Source organism: Rana temporaria, chromosome 5 (genome assembly GCF_905171775.1).
Source record: "Rana temporaria chromosome 5, aRanTem1.1, whole genome shotgun sequence".
Classification (NCBI taxonomy): domain Eukaryota; kingdom Metazoa; phylum Chordata; class Amphibia; order Anura; family Ranidae; genus Rana; species Rana temporaria.
The window spans coordinates 238,706,515-238,727,311 of NC_053493.1; the positions used below are offsets into that span (position 1 = coordinate 238,706,515).

The following is a 20,797-nucleotide window of genomic DNA, read 5'->3' on the forward strand; positions in this document are numbered from 1 at the left end:
GGAAGGCAGCCCGGGGGAAAGATGGAAGCCCTCTCATCTGTGACAGCACGGTGCTGGAGAGCTTTGTTTTTAAGGCAAGTTTCTCATAATGTGCTAGTATGCATCACCGCATGGAAACCATTTTAATATATTTTAAAGCAAATCTCTCATTAACATGTAATAAATTAAACCCGAAAGTTGCCTGCAAACTGCCAAATTGTTGAGTGTCCAAAGCTTCATAGCCTGCACTGCTGTCCCTAATATGCAGATCTCAACTTCCATACAGAAAGTAGAGATCTGGTCAGGCACCTCACACCCCATAGGAGGGCCGGGGTGGATCATCTTCCCTTTCTGTACAAATCAGGAATCCAAGGTTTGAATACTAGAGTGATCCTGCTTCATTGTGCTCAGAGTGCTCTGTAGCTGTATATATATATATATATATATATATATATATATATATATATATATATATATATATAAAAGTGTGTGTGTATGTATGTGTATATATATATAATGTGTGTGTGTGTGTATGTATATATTCACTTGGACAGTTGTCATGAGAACAAGTTTCCCTTGTGGAAAACTTCCATGCTATTCCTCTTCTGGTGTCAAATTTAGGATGTACCCCAAAATCGGAAGTAAAAACAAAAAAAAAATGGACGTTCGGTCGTCCAAACATCTGAGCGTGTGTGCAAGGCTTTACTTTCACTCCAGTGATATTAGTGATCATTTAGAGAGTGAACCTTCCTGTAAACCCTAAATATGATTTTAACCCTTTACCACCATAGCCAAACAAACTTACTTTGGAATACTTTAACCACCACAATACCGGGGCTATTCTGGCACTCCTCTCCTACATGCAAACATAATCATTTTTTTGCTAGAAAATTTCTCAGAACCCCCAAACTATATATATATATATATATATATATATATATATATATATATATATATATATTTTAGCAGATACCCTATGGAATAAAGTGGCGGTCATTGCAACTTTTCATCTCGCACGGTATTTGCACAATATAATAACAGTACAGTTAGCCCAATGTTTTTGTATAATTTGAAAGATGATGTTACGCAGAGTAAATGGATACCTAACTTGTCACGCTTTAAAATTGCTTGTGGAATGGCGCCAAACTTCGTACTTTTCAAAATCTCCATAGGCGACGCTTAATTTTAAGTCACCAGTTTAGAGTTAGAGGAAGTCTAGTGCTAGAATTATTGCACATTTTCTAAAGCATGTGGCGATACCTCGCATGTGTGGCTTGAACTGTGTTTACATATGTGGGTGTGACTTGCGTGTGTGTTCGCTTCTGAGCGTGAGCTACCAGGGACAGGGGCGTTAAAAAATATAATTTTTTTTTTTTTTTTTTTTAATTTTACTTTAAAAAATATATATATTTATGATCACTTTTATTCCTATTACAATGAATGTAAACATCCCTTGTAATAGGAATCTATTGTGACAGGTCCTCTTTATGGAGAGGTCAATAAGACCCCACATCTCTCCTCCAGGCTGGAAAGCATGAGATTGCGAAAAAAAAATTCACTGATCTCATGCTGACAGCTGCGATCATGGCTTTGTTTACTTCCTGGTACCCGTCATGCCCAGGCCTCCGGCGGTCATAGAGAAATCTCTATGCTCGTCATCCGGCTGCTTCGTTCTCCGGGCACGGGAGAGCCCGGAGAAGCACCAGATGGCGGCGGGCAGGGGGGACGTCCCCTCCCATCGCCTATAAGAACTATCAAGCGGTGGAACTGCCGCTATGATCGTTCTTGTGGTGCGCTGAAAAGAATATCTGAATGATGCCTTTAGCTGCAGGCATCATTCAGATATTCCCCCCTAAAGTCCAGGCCGTCATATGACGGCATGCGCTCCAGTATCCATCTTTACTTAGGATAGAGCTGATTTAAGCTGGCCATAAATTTGTATTTAGTTTTTTCATTCAGCCTACTGGAACTGAAGAAAACTCCTCGCTGTGTCAATGTTTTCTGACAGTGGGATTCCCCCACCACCAGAATGTACATATCAGGACTTCAGCCAATAAGCTGCATGCTATGATCGAGCAAAAATATACCAACAATCTCGGTAATGAAAAATCGATCAATGGATTGACTTCTCATGATCAGGAACGGTCGCACATGGATTGAATTTCTGCTGCCTCCTGAACTGGCCAAATTTCGATCCATGTATGGGCCAGCTTTAGTTCTTCTCTCCCTGCTACAACATATACCTAGAGTAGTTATCTATTGGTTTCTGCTAGCAGCAAGGATTATTTTGTTATTATAAATGATCTGTAGGTACATATCATGCCTGAAAAAAATGAAATGCAAAGAAAGTAAACAAATCTATTAAATAATTAGGCCAGTATAAATAAACTATCCCCTTCCTTTTCTTTAACATTTTTTTACTGTGCAGTAATTCTACATTATAATGCAATGTATTATCAAAAGGGAAAACCTTTCTCCAAAGTCAAAAGCAAGTTTTTGTTTCAAGGTTTACCATTTTACTACATTACAAGAAAGTTGTCTTGTTTTGGTGTAAATATTTGTTTTTATTACCTAAAAATTGGAGAAAGGTGAATTTCCAGTTTTCACTATTCCTTCGTCATTAAAACCTAAGAAATTTGTATATGTACAAATTAAAGTATATCTAAACTCACAAACAAATGTAATTTATTGGAGCTTGCCAGCTCTTAGATGAAGTGCCTGCAGTTATTTTATACCCCTTTCACACTGGGGCGTTTTTCAGGCACTTTGGCATAATAAAAAAAGCCTGTAAAGCGCCTGAAAGAAGCCTCATCTGCAACCCCAATGTGAAAGCCTGAGTGCTTTCAGAGCCCTTTCACACTGCCAGTGCCCAAAAACGGCTGGTAAAGCGCCACTAAGACCCCTTTCACACTGGGGTGTTTTTCAGGTGCTTTGGCGGTAAAAAAAAAAGCCCCTCAATGGGAAAGGGGCTTTTGGAGTGGTGTATTCAACGCTTATAAAGTTTTGCAAAGAAGCTGCTTGTAGAACTTTTTTTTTCACATTGTGATTGCAGATGCAACATCTTTCAGGCACTTTATAGGTGCTTTTTTTAACGCTTTTCACCTGGTGACCCTGCAAAGAACATGCTTTCTGTCCCAGGGTGACTGTGCTTCTTCACTGCGTTTGTGTGTGGACTAAAGTAGTATAGATATGTGATTTTTCTCATTTTTTGTCATTTGTACTGCCATTTTAATGTTCCAGTTAATTGCATATTTCCAGCTAGTGTACAACAATAATGTAACTGCTCCATGTCTGCAGTCATTTCTGTTTAGGATTAAATCCCTGTCAGTCTGTATTCAGTAGCACAAATACGAATAGCGATAATTTTATCAGGTTTTAAGTTGCTGTTTTCTTACAGTAAAGTTTGTTATACTTGGGATACTTTTAGCATTCTATTAACTATTTTGTACTTTTGATTATATTATATTAGGATGGATTTTCAACTCTTGGGAGTAAACTTTGGCCTGCACTGGGCTTTATGCCATATTATAAGCTGCAGTGTTCTGAGAGAAGATGCTTGTGAATTGGAAAGAATTAGGAAGAACAGTCAGGGTATTGACTTTTAAAGTATCATTTTGAAAGAATGAGTTCTAAGGGTAATATGCATGGCAATAACATTGCAGGTTTGCAGCATAATCTGTTTACTAACGTGTTGATATATTATTTTGCTTGCTTTGGGCTTTTGGCAAGAAAGCCAATGCTAAGAAATGACTGTCACCATCAATATATTTGTTACGGAAGACTAATTCTTTCAGCATGTTCATATGGTTTCATACAGCCCCTGATGCAAGGTAAATCCCCCTGGTGTTGTAAGACAAGATTGCTGCTTGAAAATGTTTAGGTTTAGCCCGTTTCTTCTCACCACTGGAACCATAAGGGACTATGGGTAACAGTGTTTATACTAAGCTTAAATTGATTGGGCAAGTTTAATGCAAGCAGGTCAAAGGTACAACTGCTTAGCTAGACTCATCAACCACTCGGGTTTCAGCTTCAGTTTATAAGCAGAGGCCAGGGAAAGATAACATCTGGCTGGGAGTACATGTGCATCAATTTCATTTATGATTGAATGGCTATTAATGGTGGGGAGGAGCAACCTGAGAGCAGCTTCATTTGACTTATGTTACTTCACAGATAAGATGAACAGTCAAACTTTGATCACGTCTGGCTCTCTTATCAAAGCATTTGATGGAAAACTTTTCCCCAGCACAACCCTGAACAAAATGTCCTTGTTGACTGAAGAAGAGCAGACAAGTCAGTAGTGGCAAAGTCAAGTGCATGTCCTAATGTGTCCCCTTTCAAGGCTGTTTTACATTGTTAGCCAAGTTAAAGCACATGCTAATAATGGACCGAGTTTGCAAGACTTGAGTGCAGAAAATAGCTTTAAAGCTGAAGTTTATTTATTTATTTTTCCCCAATATAAAGTGTGTCCTAGGTCCTGCTGGCTGCTGCATAGTGTACAAATATTTTCACTACTGTCCACGAGTTCACCCCACAGCGCTGATTTTCCAGCACTAATGGGGTTAACGTCAGCTGCTGTGAGTGTGGGAGTTGTGCCACTCACAAGCCCGTCTTCTCCATTAATGAATTCCATTTTCTTTCCCAGAATGCAAAGTGTTCTGTAATTGCAGAAGGCTGATACTGTCATTCTTTTGCCCATCCTTTATTCACAGAAAGCTTTGGTTTCTGGGAAATAGTTGAGGTTCTATGAATTGAGCAGGCAGGCTGAAGGGATGGGTGAGTGTCGCAATTCTTTCACTCACAGTGCTGATGTTGATCTCTGCTGGAAGAACAGCACTGTGGGGAAGAGCTGCCAGCAGTGGGCAGACTACTACACTATGCAGCAGCCAGACAGACATGGGACACTTCATTAAAGTTGTGATGTCCCTTTTGCTGAATAGCAAAAAAATTATAAACTTCTAGCTTTAAAGTGGTTGTAGGCAAAATGTTTTTACCCTAATCCATTCCCTATATTAAGATAAAAAATGTCCCAATGTTTGTATTGACCCACCCTGCTTAATACTGATCCAGCACTGTGTCCATCTGTACCAGCTCCTCCCTCTTTCCCTGCATTCACAGGGCACAGAGGTAGCAGTGGCAACCATTGGCTCCTGCAGGTGTCAATCAAATCCTGTGAGGAGGATGCAGGGCCAAGCATGCTCTGTTTCTCTATGGATGCACACAGCCCAGCTCAGGAACAAGCTTGAACGCCTGCCCCCGTAGCAAGCACCTTGCTATAGTGGCGCATGCAAATGAGAAGCCTAGAAAATGGGTGGGGGCCCAAGAGAGGGGGGTTGGGGCCGCTTTGTACAATACTCTTGCACAGAGCGGGTAACTATATACTGTATTACCATTTGCTGAACTGGGAAAATATGTCATTACTTTGACGTTAAATACTGGGGCTAGGGCTGCAGCTAGATGCCTTAACCCCGGTATTTTTTAGGTACCAGTATTTCAGGTTAAAGTGGTCCCTGCAGTGGATTCGCTACTGGATCACTTAGACGCGGCGGGAGAGGTGCCCCTCTTGCTTCCTAGTGGTTCCTGGGCTTGCATCACCAGTCGCTTACCCTGAGAACCATCTCACCCTGGAAGTGTCATGCCACAGAGTTAAGTGATGTCAAGATGGCCACCGCACACCTCTATGCCCTTGGAGGACCGGAGCGATGTCATGTCACACTTACGGTTCTTTCTCAGGCCATGTAAACATGATTTATTTATTTTTTAATCTTTTGCTTTTAAGGGTAGACAAGAGATTTGGGGTCTTTTTAGACCATGTACAGCTGTGCTGCTTTTGTTGGTTTCTTTGCTTTTTTTTGTAAATCAGCTCAACATGTTGCCCACAGTAATGAACTTGATTTCACCCTTCCCCTAGTTTTATCTGTAGTGGAAAAATGGCAGCTGTACTTTCTATCCCATTTAATGGAAAACGAAAAAAATCTGCGCTAACTCTAAGTGAAGATAAGCAGCTACATACAAACAAACAAAGAAAAAATGTAGCGCTACATTTTTTATTTTCTATCCCATTTAATGATTTATTCCTTAAATCCGCCATTGGGAGTCTTTTATTATTATTTTTTTTGTTCCTCATAACTAATAAACTACTATAAGTATTAAAGAAACACATGTCGCACGCAATGATTGGAAAACATATTGATGTAATATATCTGGTCACCCTGTACAAGTTATTAAAGCGGAGTTCCGGCCACAATTTCACTTTTTAAATATAAATACCCCTTTAATACACAAGCTCAATGTATTCTAGTAAAGTTAGTCTGTAAACTAAGGTCCGTTTTGTTAGGTTGTTACAGCATTTAGACACTTTATAAAATAGAAATTGACTGGGGCCATCTTAAGTGTGGGCATCATGAAGCCAGACTGTATGACTTCCTGGATTTCAGCCTTGCCGATCTCGCACATGCTCAGTGCCGCACAAGCAGTGTAATGAACAGTACAGGTGCTGAAACCTGATCTGAAACCTAAGTCACATGATTCTTCGAGACTGGGGAGTGCACAGCCTCCTGGAAAGTTACACCCACTACATTCCCAGGAGTCTGTGCGGTGTAGGTTAGGAAGCTTTAGCACCTAGGTGCAGGAAGAGGGAAGATTAACTATTCTGCCTAGCAACAACACTTTGAAAAAATATATATTTCTTAAAGGACTAATGACATTTTTTTAAAACTACTGATGTAATGTTATATTTATGGGTGGAACTCCACTTTAAAGAAATTACTTGATATTTCAGTTCTAGTTTGGCACTGGATTAAATCATCTGCAAGTAGGGTTGCATCGATACCAGTTTTTTAAGACAGAGTAAGAGTACCGATACTTTTCCTCAAGTGCTCGCCGATACCGATTACCGATACCTATTTTTACATTTTTTTTTTAATTTATATTTTTATAACTAACTTTTTTTTTGGTGGGGAGAGGGGTTATTGTTTAGGGTGGGGGAGGGTGTTATTGTTAGGGTGGAGAGAGGAGGGGTGTTATTGTTTAGGGTGGAGAGGTGGGAGCCATGTTTTTATTTAGGGTGGTGAGGGGGGAGTGGTGGTATTGTTTAGGGTGGAGAGGTGGGGCATCCCCCCCGTCCCGCTATACCAGAGTCCTACAATCCCCCTAATGTGAGTCACCGGGATGTCACTTTACCAGTCCAGGTATTTGAAATCCTCCCAAATTTCCTCTCCTCTAGCGTGAACAGGATGGGCTAGGTGGGTTCTGGTTAGTCAACGCCGCCCATGTGACGGTCCTTACCAATTAGAATGGCTCCTATCCATACATGCTGAGAGAGGTAAAGATGGGAGATTAAGCCACAGGGATTTCAAATCCCCAGACTAGTGAAGCGACAACCCGGTGTTTCACATCGGAGGATCGCAAGACTCTGGTATAACGGGACCTGGGGAGGATGGGGAAGGGGGTCCAGTTTAAGTTCACCTTACAGATTTTCTTTACATTCTTTATAAGGTCCCCCACTGAATTATCCTACTTGGCTTCTTTGCCATTGTGTTATTTACCAATTCTCTATATTTACTAATTTTAGATATTTATATAGCGCCAATAATTTACACAGCAGTTTACATATTGTATATTCTTGTCAGTCCCTTCCATCAAGAGGTGTCCCCTCTCCCCACCGCATAATTCAAAATTAGAGATGCAACAAAAACATCAAAGATAACACTGCAGGAGCTCCAATGATTCACAGCGGAAATGCGAGCATCTGTCCATAGGACCACTTTAAGCTGTAATCTCCACAGAGCAGGGCTTTATGGAAGAATAGCCAAAAAAGGCCAATACTTAAAGAAAATAAGAATACACAAATTGAAGTTAATCCACCAGCATGTGGCAGGCTCCCCAAACCGATGGAAGAAGGTTCTCTACTCAGATGAGACAACTGAACTTTTTGTAGATTATGGGAAACACTGTGTGGCACAACCCAACAATTTCCACCACCCTCAAAACACTGTGTGAATGATGGTAGCATAATGCCTTGGAGATGTTTTTCATCAGCAAGGACTGAAAAAAGATGTCTGGCACTAAACATAGGGCAATTCTGTCTGAGGTTTGAGACCAAGATAGTTGTCCACCTTCCAGCAGGACAATGGGGCTCTAAACATACTGCTTGAAGCTACATGGGGATGGTTTAAAGTGCCTTGGAATGGCCTAGTAAAAATCCCAGAGCACCTGAGAATATGTGGCATGATATGAGGACTGCTGTACATGGACACAACCAACCCATCTATCATGAAGGAGCTGGAGCAGTTTTACCTTGCAGAATGATCAAACATTTCAGTGGCTAGATGTACTCCAAGAAATCCATTTGAACTTCAGGTTGTAATGTAACAAAACAGGAAAAACACAAAAGGGGTGAATACTTTTGCCAGGCACTGTAGGTTAGACCGTTCAATAGATTTTCCTTAGTAACCAATCACTTTTATTCTGGCGAAGCAATAAAAAGATATCAACCTATCAAGACTTAAAGCGGATCTCCACTCTAAAGTGAAGTCGCGCTGATCGGCACCCTCCCCCCCTCCGGTGTCACATTTGACACCTTTCAGGGGGGAGGGGGGTGCAGATGCCTGTCTACAGACAGGTATCTGCACCCACTTCCGGCCCTACGATACGGGCAAAAGACGGGTTTTTTCTCTGCTTCCCGTCCGTCCCCCGTTGTATGCTGGGAACACTCGGCTCCCAGCACACAGCGGGAGCCAATCGGCGGGCGCAGCGCGACTCGCGCATACGCCGTAGGGAACCGGGCAGTGAAGCCGGAGCGCTTCACTTCCTGGTTCCCTCACCGTGGATGGAGGGGGGAGCAGCAGGGTGACGAGCGATCGCTCGTCATCTGCTGCGATCGGCGCTGGACTCCAGGACAGGTAAGTGTCCTTATATTAAAAGTCAGCAGCTGCAGTATTTGTAGCTGCTGGCTTTTAATATATTTTTTTAGTGGCACATCCGCTTTAATTTTGCACATCTTCCTAAATAAGCATATTAGGGTTTTATGTGTAGAATATGTAAAACATAGAATTTTAAGACTCGCCTGCTTTTTAAATACTAGACAGACTAAGTCAGATTAACAAATTAATCATGTATTAAGTTTTTTTAAATGTGCTTTTAATTTAAGAGGCTTGGAATGCCACAGGAAGATGTAGATTTTCTTTTGTATCCATCACAAGAGCATGTAAATAATTCCCCAGTGAAGACAATTATTTCTCATAATTATGAGAATGTTTAGGTTACTGGTTTAAAGAAATATATCTGTGGGACAAATACGACTAAATTGATTGTATTGCAGTGGATCTTGTTCTACCAAGACTGGAGTGGTACCGTGTACATTTTATTTGTTGGTTTGTATGTTTATAAGTGTGTATTTTTATTGTAAATAGAATAGCACATTGTAGCTTGCTGATTATTTCTTTTCTGGTCATACAGAGGTTCCAGCTTTCTAAGTATCCAAGGTCTTGGGTCATCTGGAATCCTGGCAGACTGTCAGGCACTATGGTCTGGGTGGAAAGAGATGAAATTAAACTATTTTAGTAAGAAAAGGGAGTTGCTGAACCATAATTAACTACTCCCGTGAAATGTAATGGGAGCCTATAACTCAGCCCACTCAGTTTTTGTCGTTAAATCACAAACGACATGAAGATCCCAAAATTAATTGGGAATGTTACTTGTAATATAATGGCAAGCTATAACTCCTCTCCTTTATTCCATTAATCCAATTAAGACATTACACAAATTATTTTCTTGTAGTGAAAGGCTGTGTGGTGATTTTGGAATGACTTCTTCCACTTTGTCAGAGCCAGATTATACACTTCAGCTTTACAAAATTCCAGTTACGAACTTCTTAAATACCGTATATACTCGAGTATAAGCCGAGTTTTTCAGCAAATTTTTTTGTGCTGAAAATGCCCCCCTTATACTCGTCTTTGTGCCTGATCTCCCGTATTTTGTGGACCCGGTACTGGCTGGCCGTAGGTCTCCTAGACCCCAAACTTGACACACATGTAGCCCCACTACAAGTGTGCAAAGTTTGTTGTCTGGGGGACCTAGGCTGGGGAGCACCAATTTTTCAAACCGGGCACCCCTTCCATAGACTCACATGTTAAACATTAAATTCTCTGGTGACTTTGGGGACCCAGTACTGGCCGGTCGTACTTGGCACACCTATAGCCCCATTTCACCTCTACAAGTGTGCAAAGTTTGTTGTCTGGGAGACCTACTGCTGGGGAGCACCAATTTTTCAAAGCCGGGCACCCCTTCCATAGACTCCCATGTTAAACGTCAGTCTAGTCATGGACACAGTGAGGCGTGGGCATGGACACAGGCACAGTGAGGCATGCAGGTGGACACCCTAGGCTTATACTCGAGTCAATACGTTTTCCCATTTTTTTTGTAGTAAAATTAGGTGCCTCTGCTCATATTCGGGTCAGATTATACTCCAGTATATACGGTAGTTTGTAATAAAATAATAACCGGTTTACATGTATCTATCTTGTAAATCTTTCAGGCATCTAAAGCCCATTTGTAGATGGGATTGTTTGTGGCAAAAAAATTAAACATTTTTTTAAAGCTGTTTAAAAGCTTGGTACAAATTTATAGATGATGGGTTCCCAGTTGGCCAAAAGCAGACCATTTGCTAAACCACTATTATAATTTGTTGATTATGCAATAGAAAATGCATGTAATGTATAGTTATATTCATAGTTTACTGTTCCTATTAAAAAGTCATTAAAATATAAAATGACAGCTTATTTCTCTAGATTTTCCTTTCCTGAGAACATATTTGACACTCCCATTCATGAGACACTTTTTTCCAAAATTAGTGTTGAGCCTATATGTTCTGCTCTATACTGTGATCAGTTGCATCCGATTTGTGGATTATTGTACGCTTAACTCCTCATGGAGTGCTTATTTCAGCACTTCCTTGTTCAGTCATATGGTGTAACCCCTATTTTTGTTGCCAGAAAGAAAAAACATTTTGAAAGCTAAGGTAGTAACTTGTATTTAATGCTTTATTCCATTTTTTGTATTGCTTTCTGTGAGCATACAATTGCTTTCTGTGAGCATACAACGTATAAACATTTCAGTTGAAGAGTGTCACATCTAACTTGTTTAATGATAGTCCACTTCTCTTAAGCAACACTGCAGACCATTGAAAAAAAAGCACATCTACTAATAGCAATAGTAGGCAGAATCCCTTTTACATCTTGTAATTTAGTTTTTAGTGTTTCAGTAACTAATGGGCAAGGTAAAAGGCAATTTGTCTAAGCAAATACTAACCGTCAGAAAATGTTCATTTATGCAGGAGCTTGCAAGGCTCGAGTGACTACGCTGTAGCATCTTATGGTCCACATGCAGCAATAGATTTTGTTTCACAGTACAGGTTTTTACAGGTGCTGCCGTTTTATAGAATTTTGTAAGCCGCACAAAAATGGTTATGTTTACTGCTACATTTCTCTTTCAGGTGTGGCCCATGCATTGAGGGCACATGAATTACAATTGCGGGGGTCAGTCTTTTGAAGCACGGATTAGCGCCAGAGGTTCTAATAGGCTTCAAAAGAGGGTGGTGAGGATTTTTTGCCATTTTCACACTCGCTGCCAATAAGAAGGCAGGTCAGTGAGACCTGTTTCTTGATTAGCCAAAGCGTCAGACGATCCTATGGATGCCTAGCTTTAGAGAAACAAAAAGGAGATGGAAGAGTCCACGGGAGGAGCGGATGCCCCAGCACTGCCTGCATTGGAGGAGGGGACGCCCCAGCCCTAGATCAGGTAGGCTGATGTCTGTCCTTCCCGTGCCGCGGGCCGGGCAGGAGAGTGCTGGGCTTGATCCATACACAAAACATAAATGTGTGCAGTGCGGGGTGTAGTAGAGGCAGATCTCTGTACTCCTCTGTAATTATAGGGTCAACACTCCCCTCTGACGTTCTCTATTGTCTCCTGTCACTTGTAAGTGTTGCTATGTGATCTCCTCCCTGGGAGGAGTTGGAGAAGTGTCAGAACTACTGCGACCTACAGCAGGAAGTGCCCAAGTCCTGTGTGCGATCAGCTACTGAGAGCAGGGTGACAGCGCAGAATCTACACTGCCGCAGGATGTCTTTCATTCCCACGCCGTGGACCTGTGGGGGGGGGGGGGTGCTGCTGCCAGTGCCATCCGGGGAAGGGGGGGTGCTTACCTCCACTGTGCAGTTCATTTTGCACAGAGTGGCCCTGAATGTCCTATTCTGGAGTCCCACGGGGGCAAACTCAGAATAGCAGTGCAGATCTGTGGCAGCATGGGCTGTCCTTGTCTAACATCATTCTGTTTTCAGCCTTGTTTCTTGAAATGTCCAACAAAATAATGTACTCACAATTTTATTGGATCAGTCTAATGTTGACTCTTCCAATTTTCATGATAAGTGTCTGCCTATGAAGATTTTCAAGAGTCCCTTGTGCTTAATTGTTGTTGGCCTTGATCATACATTTCATGCTTTTTCATAAAGAATTCAGCAAATCCATCTCTCTGTTCTCCAGAGAAATGGAGTTTTGAGTAAAACTTGCTGGATCAATGAGAACAAACTTTTTTTTGGAATCCTTGCAACACGGTTTAATGATATGTAGTCATAATTCTTTTTCAGTCTGATGGTATTAACCCTTTTACAGTGCCATGGACTAGTCTGTCCATAGACCAAGGAGAATATTCCACTAAGCTGCAACTAGCAGATGAACCACATTTTTCACTTAAAACCTTTCTTTTAATGCATTAGAAGATTTCAGTCATAATTTACTACTAGTAGTAGTGGCAAAAATTATAACATTGTGCCAGGGTTTCAGTTCTCCTGAGTTGTGAGTAGTAACCATATGGTAGAAGAAACAACCTTAAGCGATAATATAACATAATGGCAGGAATCATTTGCAAATACCAGGGAGGGCACTATCGTATAACACAGGGGAAGTGCCTTTCTGTACATCTTAAGTTTGTGGTACTGTAGGTATAGGAAGGTTAAAAAAGGTCTAGGGGCAAAGCTAAAGGCCCGTGTATAGATTTATTCAGGACAGTTGTCACGTGTTCTCTTAAAAAAAATATTCTGTACCCAAAAGTATTTTTCTGAAAATATAAATATCTGTAGATGGGTAGACAGACACAACATTTACCCCCCAAAAAATAAAATAATTAGATCTATAATGAAAATATTAAAATATATACATATATATATATATATATATATATATGTGTATATATATATATATATATATATATATATATATATATATTAAAAGTTTCAGATCAAATTTTGTAGGCTAGTTAGACTGTGTTTTTGTCTAAGTTGTTATGGTTAACACCAGCTCTGCTAACACACCAACCATCATGGTTGGTATTGCTGGGACATTCAAAATTGCTCAGTGCGTGCTATATTTGGATTCACATGCAGTATCCCAGGGCCAAGAGGGCAGATGGTGACACCAATTTCCATGGAGAACAGCTGGTTTTATTTATTGCTTTTTGACTGCACTTCTAAATACCGGTGACATGTGTAGCAGGAGTAGAGAATCTTTGTCATATGACTTGGTGATCATGTGATCTCTCTGTGGGGTCCTCAGAGAGCAATAGGGCACTGCTAATTCCCCCCTTGTAGCAGCAGTGTAGTAACTAAAGTAGGAAGGATTTTAGGGCTTTTAACATTTTCACAATTCTGTATTCATTCATTTTTCACGGGTGCAAGTGATTTTGTCTAGTCATATGCTCTTTACAGTTTTTATCTTTTACATTTAGCAGAAATTTAATATTTTAAGATATGTCCTATTTTTTTTTTTTTTTTTTTCTTTTAATAGCCCCGATGGCAAGGATAACTTGCCACACATTTATGGCAGTGTTGAATTGTAAGTCTATTGCTGCACATGTTCACTGCAAATTGCAGAGCACTTGAAGCCCAAGTTCTAGTTTACACTTTTTTCCAATTTGTAGCAATATTTGCATGGCAAGTCTCTAACAAGAGCAAAGTTGCAGTGGTGAATCTACAGAAAGAGCTCGGCAAGTCTACAGCACAAAAAAAAATTCAGCCGCAGTAAACCCTGTGGTGGGATGACTATTCTGAACAGGAACTTGTTTTCAAAGAAAGTTAATCTGGAGTCATGCAATTTAGATTTGCTTCAATTGTGCAATAAACTTGTGAAGCCTGGCAAGTCTAGCAATAGCTTGGCAAGTCATTTTCAAACTTACAGCACAACTGCTTGTTATCTGGGAGGTTTAACAAATAATGGAAATGCAAAAATATAAGCTTTTACCATGCATAATCTTTGCTTTTAAAAAATGTTTGCATGCCTTAAAGAGGAAGACCTGAACACTGATGGGTTCTACTTCCTCTTTTGTTCCCTGTAAAGTAAAACATAATGGGCTAGTATGCATCGCATACTAGCCCATTATGTGCCACTTACCTGCAAACAAAGCCTGCAATGTCCCTGTTGTCCCCACTGGTGGGAGCACCCATCTTCACCCCTCTTCCTGCCATGGACTCTGGCTCTGTGCATGCATTTGGGAGCCACCAGTCATGGCACGGTCCCTTTAGGAACGTCACGATCATACCCTTTCTTCAGTGCACATGTGCCGATGATGTCGGCGCAAGTGTATATGGTAAATATCTCCTAAACTCTGCAGGTTTAGGAGATATTTTCAGTATGTACAGGTAAGCCTTATAGGCTTACCTGTAGGTAAAAGTGGTGTAACAGGGTTTACAACCACTTTAATAAAAATCTTATTTTTACTGTGAACATCGGCTTGGCATCCTGGGGTACAAAATGTAAGCTGGACCGTGGTAGTAAGAGTTGGTGTGTACTGTGATGCATTATGGTTTCATATGGTGACACAAGGCAGACATACATGGGAAAAATCTATTCTGAGTTTTAGCATGGCCTAGATTCAAAAATACTTGCATTCCATTGGAATTCAAATATGTTGTGACATTGGCATATGTTAACTGCCCCGGTTCCTATACAAAAGTATGGTGTTGACTAACTAATTTAAAAGTAGTCCTCTTTGGATTGTTTCCTTACCACTGGATTGTTCTTAGGCGTGTCTATGCCTTTTGAATCTTTGTAGAAGTCACTGGGCTTAGGTGAGCAGCAATCTTGATGAGCCCTTCCGCACCTGATAACATGATTGATTCTCACGTGCCTCGTATTGTCCTAAAGGACCTTTTAGGTATTTGCATCGATTGATCTGCAGTTCTGTGCACTGGAAGGGAATTTTCACGTTTCCAATGGACCTAATGTGGTTTAGAAAATAGAGGTATTCTCAACCAATGAAGTAAAATCTGATGCCCTTTTAAGGCCTCATGCACACTGAGTGTTAACAATGTTGCTTTTAGGGACTTCTGGCATTTTCTGCCTCTAAACACCCCTCCATGTTAGCCTATGTGTCCGTGCACACATTGACATTTAGAGGCAGAAAAAAACAAATGCCAGTGCGTCCAAGAATAGCAGCACTTTGGCAGAAAAAACGTGCGTTAACGCTAGACACATCAAGCACTTGAGCGTTAATTTTAATGGCTTGAGAAAAAAAAATTGGCCAATGAAAACAGTCCTGTAATAGTGACATAAATGGGGAAAAAAGTACATTTGTTTTCTGGTTGCATGTACCATTCCAGTGATTTGAAAGCCTATCAGTGTTAATTAGATATACACCTAATTAGTTTTGTGATATAGACTACTTATAACTGGCTTGCTTTATTTATAAACAATTTACCATAATGGCTTGTTTGTGCAGTTATTCATGTGCCTCATGCACACTGGACGTTATAATAATGTTATAAAACCGCCAGTAGCCTTGCAGTGAGTTATTCAAAGTTTTTCAGCATTTTTGCGATGGTGTTTTTCAATTTTTATTCAGCGTTGTTTTGTTTTTTAAGCGTTCTTTTTTTAATCCATGGGATCAAAAACGTTAATCGTGAGTCGTGTTTGTTTTTTTACAGCCCACTAGTTTTGGGTTTGTTTTTTTTACAGCTAAAAAACGCCCTAGCCAGTTGATAACAGCCTATGTGTGCATGGACACATAGGATAACATGCTGGAGAGTCTGACTGTAGAAAAAAACATCTGAAGCCAAAAAAAAGCAGCTGTCAAAGTGTCCAGTGTGCATGAGGCCTAAAAAGAACATTAAAAAATATTGTGTACAATATAGTTTTTTAGTATGAAAACCCACAAATTTAACATAGATTTACACCCTTGTCGCATAGAGTATGCAATACTCTCTTCAGCAGAAAATAGGATTATATCTTAATAGGTTTATTGGCTCCTTCCTGTGATAAGACCATGTCAGATATATTGTATTTCAGGAAATGAATATCGGAGTATGAAATCCTTTTGGGTTCCTGAAGTGTCACAATCTAGAGAAAATTTGTGTTTCTTTAAATTGTTCTTAGTACAGCAATTACCTGACAATTATGCTTGTAAAGTCACATACAATTTTTTGTATCAACAAGACAACCTGGTATGATCTCTTTAGGCTTAAATTGACACTAAACCATTCCTTTATTATCCAAAAGTAATTCATACACATCTAATACTTAATAGCCCTGTAATATATTATTCATGAATTGTTTCTTACAATTTTTTTCTGCCTCCTTGCATCATCCTCATGAGCTTTTGACCCTCTCCTTTTCCCGCTCAATTCTATATGTTTGAAATGACCAGTGCACTGCTTTATGCATACTACAAATCCATAATTCCTAATCCAGCTTGAGCAAGAGAGTGGCTATGTTTCTACATGCAGTGAGGAATCATGGAGAACCAATGTATCCATAAACGAGACATTGAATCACGGCAGCAAAAAAAAATTGGCTTGGAGATCTGAAGTAAAATTTTTGAGTCAAAGTGGAACTTCACCCAAAAGGGGGAAGTTCCACTTTCCCTTTTCCATTCGTTACTTCCCATATTTGTATTGTTTAGAGGGGAGGTGGGGAAGCTGGGTAACTGACTTTGACAGGTACCCGCTCCCACTTTTGAACATAAGACAATACAAGTGGAAGTTTGCCCCCCCCTCAGGCTCTTGGACACTTCATAGGTGCCAGAAAACTGCAAGATCAGGCATAGCGCAGCAGGCAGGCAGCCAGTTGTGAAGACGCAAAGAGTTTGCTGCCCACAGTTAAGATCCCGGTGCCTAGACTCTAGGACTGGTTGGGTGAGGACATCTCTGGATCCTGGGACAGGTAAAAGTGTGTGTTTTTAAGTCAGCAGCTACGGTGTACAACCTACCTGTAATAAAGTAAACTATGAACACAAAGAATGGTTGCAGTTACCAGTAATTTAGAACATAAATGAGGGGCATAAAATTGTAATTCTGAGGTAAAAATCTAAACACACAATCTAAACCAGAAAATTGAGAAAAGCTCTTACAAAAATGTTATGAATCTTCTGACTCTGAAGTATTTTGATAATGTGCACGCAAGGAAAATGTATCTATTTTAAAAATTTTAACAAATACCTGTTGGTCTTACCGGTATCTGGTCTTTACTTGCTCTTCCTGTGACTGGGTGACCATGCTAACCACAGGCTGTAAATGCTGTAGTAATGGGCAGCATCCTCTGTTCGCTGACAGGGACTATAGGACTCCATGATGACACTGCACAAATAGATTTATATACTAGAAAATAAATATATGCATGAAATGTTTTTCGATCTAGCGCTAAATAAAGCAATCATACCAAGTCTGCATACAAAATGTGTTTAAGATCCAACATTAAAGCGGTTGTAAACCGCATAAACTTTTTTTTTTTTTCCCCCAAACCTGCAATGCAAAAGGCATAATAGGCTAGTATGCATCGCATACTAGCCTATTATGAAATACTTACCTCGGAACGAGGTGTGTACCACTTACCTGGTCCACGCCGAGCAGGATGTCATCTTGCTCCGGCGTGTCTTCCTGGTATCGCCGCTCCAGCGCTGTGATTGGCTGGAGCGGCGATGACGTCACTCCCGCGCGTGCGCGCGGGAGATTTAAAATCGGCAGGGTCCGGCGATGCCGGTCCTTCAGCCGTGGAGTCCCCCCTGCGCATGCGCCGCCCGCATTGCGGGGGTAATATCTCCTAAACCGTGCAGGTTTAGGAGATATTCTCCTTACCTACAGGTAAGCCTTGTTGTAGGCTTACCTGTAGGTAAAAGTCCAAATAGTGGGTTTACAACCACTTTAAATAAAGCAATAAGTGTGTGCGCTTGTAGTCTTTATATATTATACACTGCAATTACCTGAAGTCCAGTGACGGAGTGCAACACACAACTGTGCTATGTACAAATTCTGTTTCTTGACAGTTTGTATATACACATTTATTTGCTTCCTTTTTACTTTGGTCTCAAAACAAATTAGTTTTTACCCTGAGACATGCTGCAAGAACATGTAATGAATTATAATGACTCAGTGCTAATGTGACACTCCTTTTTAATATGGATTATCTAAAGTTCCCTGAGACTGATTTGCTGGCAATTTGTTAGGGAGTCACTCATTTTGGCAACAGATTCTGCCAATGTTCAGTTGTAAAGTAATATGACCTATAGCATCTATAATCTAATTACTGATCTGTCATTTTGTTGCAGCTGATTGGTTTGTAAAATGCTTTTCTATACAATACCTAGTCACTAATTCTTTAGGGATAGTCCACACAAGATGCAGTCCAGAGCAGTTTTATTCTGCATCAAAATCCGTGTTTAACACAGATTCCAACGGCCCTAGTTCACACTAGTGCTGTGCGTTCCAGTGCAGTCAACAAAAGTAAAGCATGTTGCATTATTGTATGGATCGCATCTGGAATGCACCAAAACACACCGGAGCACACATGTCTGCAATGGAGATGACGGAATAACCACTAGAACGGTTTTACTGGATAATCCAAATGTTGCCCAGCTTGGAGAGAAAAGTTACTGAGCATGCAGCTGATTAAGATGAACAAATATTTGCCCCTTTTTTGTTTCTCGTAAGAGATTGGACAGTCTACAGGCATAACACATCCATTGATATGAGATAAGTCACTTGACATAGCAATTTGAACAGAGCAGGGGTGACAGTTTGCTGGTACCCCTATCCTTTGCCCTGTGCACATGACAGAAATATTCTAGGTCAACTGAATCAACCCCGTATGTTTAAAAAGCACTGTGTAGTACTTGGTAGACTTGTAGCTTTGAGGGCAGTCAGATTGTGACTGTATGTCCAGTCAATCTCTGGGGGTTAATAGAATAACAAACTACTTTCTCCTTCTGGCCACCAGTCTGCATTCCAGCACTATTACTGTTTCTAATAATTTCTCAACTTATTCTGTTTCTCCTACTAAACAAAAAGAGTCTTTGAGGCCTTATTTAATGTTCTGGGCCCTCTGTAGCATTAGGCCCCATAACTGCATAATGAAGTTTAGATGCTGTACTTAATGGAATGTTGAGGGAATTGCCATGAGCAGCTGTTTTGCAGCAGACTAAAGTATAATGTGCTCATAATTGTTTATAAGATATCTGAACATAAAAAAATGTAACATACTTCAGAATACCAGCCCTGAATCTTGCAGGACGGACCTTGGAATTGTGACACTACCCTGCAGGGTCTAGGACACTTGGCACCAGTGCAGAGTGGTAAGGAGGGGGCAAGGTGCTGGAAAGCTCAGGGTAATCTTTGCCTGAAATGCTGAGACAGGCAGTAGCATGTGATCAGGTAAGTAAAACCACTAACGGCCAATGAAAACGTTGGGGTAATTAATTATCAATGCCACTGACCACCAATGAAAGGGGTGGGATACATTGCCATTGATCACCATTGAAAGAGATGGGGGGATTAGTTATTACTGCCACTGACCGCCAAAAGGGTGGTTTTGGGGGCTAATATTCACGGTTTTTGACCACCACCATTGAAAGGGGGGTTTGTAGCTTAATTATCCTTCCACTGACCACTAGGAGGGTTTAATTATTACTAACACTAACCACTAGTAAAAGGGGGAGGGGCCTTAATATTACTGCCATTAAACACCAATGCTGAGGTTTATTGCCAGGGGTCAATAAGCGTTGGGGGTTACTTTTACTGACATCAGCAATGTTTTAATCAGTAAAAGGTGCGATGTTACAAACCATACACTGTAAATGTAAAGTCACACCAAATTTATTGACCCCATAGTTCTTGGCCACAATTCCCTACCCATTTTCCCACTCCGAAACAGGTGTTCCTCCTGATTATGTTCAAGTGCTCACCACTACACCAGTCATTTTCAGCAAGTATGGAAATACCTGGGGAGCAACCTAGGGGTGACAACCATGGCTCTCTCCATAGATGTAGTGGTGGAGTAATTACCCAGGGGCAGAATGTGTTATTTGCATACCAGGTAAAATGCAGATAAACAAGCCTTGCTGTAATAGGTTACTTTTTTATTTTTGGTTTTAATGCACGTATCCATAAATGCAGTGGTTTTAGCTGACAAGATTTATCAACTGTAATAAGAAATATAAAGAACAGAGTATATTTAAAAGAAAAAATTCTAATATTTTAATCGGCAGTAAATTGTCTCTCAGTTTTCAAGCCTTGCACAGAATCGGGATAGTTGATCATGATAAATTCTATCAGTAAATGGTTAAATAATCAAACAGACAGCAGCACACTGAACGTTTTCCAGAATCATCAGTTTTTTTTAATGGGTTAATTTTTTGGGAGAGTTATTTGCTTTGTTTTTTGCTTTGTTTTTTTAGCAAAGATATTTTAGTTCTTTTAGGTTCATTTGCAATTTTGGCAGAAATGTGCAATTCACATGCAATACTTCAAAAGGAAAAAATGGAATGAGGAAAGTTGTACATTTA

At 40.4% G+C, this 20,797-nt stretch overlaps 1 protein-coding gene across 1 annotated transcript in view; it reads left to right on the forward strand.

Moving 5' to 3' along the window:
* GMDS (GDP-mannose 4,6-dehydratase) overlaps nt 1–20,797 on the forward strand; it is a 699,766-nt gene that overhangs the window by 631,488 nt on the left and 47,481 nt on the right. The window lies entirely within an intron of this gene.